The following is a 2,861-nucleotide window of genomic DNA, read 5'->3' as shown; positions in this document are numbered from 1 at the left end:
AAAAAAAAAAGGAGAATGAACCGTCAGCGTTATTGAAAAGGTTCCTGATTAGTCACACTCACTCTCAGGCCGGGGCCTTGCCAGACACCACAGCACTCATTAACAGACCTGAGAACTGGCGTGTCTCCCACGGCTGAGCACCAGCAGCCCCAGGGGGCCTGCACAGCCCTGCTCTCCCACACCCTGCAGTGAGAAAGGCCAGTTTGGGCAGGCCTGGTGCAATCAACTCTTGCAGATGCTAAGTGAATCTGTTTTATGCTCTGTGTTGCGACGCGTATAATTATCCCTGAGTTCAGCTGGTGTGGAAACCCAGGTAGCATTGCTTCCTGTCCCCCTGAAATGGTTACCTGAGTGGGGTCACCGTCTTTCCCCCCAGGGTCCCCTTGGAGGCCCCAAGAGGTGGGCACGTACGCGGTTTACCAGCCTTGCTCCTCTCGCATCTGGCTCCAGCAGTGAGCCCTGCTCATCCAGAACTGGAAATAGTTCTTCTCCTTGTCTGAGTGATACCAGCAAGTATAACTTAAATGTACATTGCAGACCAGTGAAGGGCTTAGGCCGCTGAAGATGAATCCAACTCGTTTGCAGAAGACAAGGGTGGGCAGTGGAAATGTTCCATTTCAGTACCCATGGCAATGGGCAAACTAAGGCTGAGAGGCTGGAGGACTTGCTTGGAAATGTAAAGCAAAAAAAAAAAAAAAAAAACAAGCCAGGAAACATCTCTGGTGGTCCAGTGGTTAAGAATCCGCCTTGCAATGCAGGGGACGTGGGTTCAATCCCTGGTCAGGGAACTAAGATCCCACATGCTGTGAAGGAACCAAGCCCACAGGCCACAACTCCTGAGCCTGCGTGCCACAACTAAAACCCAGTGCCATCAACTAAATAAATACTTGAAGAAGAGGAAAAGCCAGGTTCCTGCTTTTCTGTTCATTTTCACTCCATTTTTCGAGCTGCAACCCCATAGTAGAAGATGATATTTCTAGGCAGGACACTAAAGTGTTCTTCCCTTTATGAAAACATCCGTCTCAGAATCCTAACTCCACAATGTTCAAACAAAACCGACCCAAACGATCTGGCTGCAGTTTGTGTGCTCCGGACTCTCCACCGGGAATCTGGAAGCAGAAGGGGCTGGGCCAGAACATTGTAAGTGACCACCAGAGGCACTGAACGCAGCAGATCATCACCCATTCCTCAGCGCGAGTGGAGCCACGCACGAGGGGCTCAGTGGGGAGAAGTAACTCTTATCACTCAGCTCAGTGGAGATCTGCCATCGCTCCTGCCAGAATCACTATAGAGCCTGATTCCAGGGCTTACGTTATCTGATATGCACTGATATGCATATTAGCTTAGATTTATGGTAACTACAAAAAGTGACCCTGGCCCTGAAAGGAATCCAAGTGGTGATTAAGAACCATCCTTAACAACTCAAGTATGACTCAAAGCACTCGCCCTCCATCTCTTCAGGCTGGAGACGCCTGCACCCTGGCTTCGCGGAGACCTCTGTCTCCTTGATGACCTGGGCGAGTGTGGTAAGACCTTGGGGAAATTCCTATGAATTTCTCAAGTTTTCAAAACTCCCTGCAAAGCTGCTAGACGATGCTTCATCTAAAGGAAGCACGTTGGCAAACTCAGAGATAATGTGTGCAGGGCAGTTACCAGGATGGATACTCAGCCCCAGGCAGTCCTCCTCCTCCCAGAGGGAATGTGAAAGGCAGAGCTCGTGCCTGTTACCTGGTGTGGCCTGGAGATGGGGTAGGGGGTAGAGAGGGGGCCAGTTGTCCAATCTCTCCCTCCTGCTATGTTTCTGAGTCAAAATAATTAGTGCTTAAGACAGGAGATCAAGCTAAAAGAAGAGCTCACTTGATCCCAAAATGAATGTGCTAAGGAGTCTCCTGGGACAACTCCCCACCCCATCCCCCACCCTGATCAGGGCAGGGCTTCTTGGCCAGTATGACTATTCATGACCACAGTGCCAGCTAAAGCCTGACTACCGCGTGTATTGCAAATCCATGAACACCAAGGAAAACCTCCTTTGCTTCCAATTTTTACATGAGTTGCTTTCACAAGGGACATAATAATAATAGCTGGCAATTTCTGAACACCTTTCCCAGGCACCATTTTCAGTGTGTTGACTCTGTCAGCTTCCCTCACGACCTTAGGAGGAAATATCTTTTCTCATTTACAGGTGAAAGCCCATACACCAAGAATTCCCGGTTACACAGCTAGCAAGTGGCAGAGCTGGGATTTGAACCCACGATGCTGGTTTAAGAAATGATGACATGGTTCTGTGGGGACACAGGGTCTCGGGTATCCAATGTGCCCCTAAGCGTTAGGGAGGACCTCTCGCCAGTGCCGTGCGTACATTCAAAAGAGGCAAAGAGGATGTGGGAGAGTCAGAGACTTCCCTAGTGGTCCAGCGGTAAGACCTCATCTTCCAAGTGAGGGGCACAGATTCAGTCCCTGGTGGGGGAGCTAAGATTCCACACCCTTGGGGCCAAAAATCTAAATCATAAAACAGAAACAATATTGTAACAAATTCGATAAAAACTTTAAAGATGGTCTACATAAAAAAAAAAAATTCTTTAAAAAAAAGAACATGTGAAAGATTCAAACCAAGGGGAAATTTGGAATAATGGTCATGAACAGGGGTTTCGTGATCAACAGGTGTGACTGGAGTCCACTCTGTCCCTTCCCAGCCAGGTGATCTTGGGCAGGTGACTCAGCCTCTCCAAGCCTATTTTTCCCATCATAAAATGAGGATAAGAAAGCAGATACATTACTTTTCCAACAAAGGTCCGTCTAGTAAAGGCTATGGTTTTTCCAGTGCTCATGTATGGATGTGAAAGTTGGACTATGAAGAAAGA

This window comes from Bos javanicus, chromosome 12, assembly GCF_032452875.1.
Source record: "Bos javanicus breed banteng chromosome 12, ARS-OSU_banteng_1.0, whole genome shotgun sequence".
Classification (NCBI taxonomy): Eukaryota; Metazoa; Chordata; class Mammalia; order Artiodactyla; family Bovidae; genus Bos; species Bos javanicus.
The sequence above is the reverse complement of the archived record's forward strand: the minus strand, read 5'-3'. Positions refer to the sequence as shown.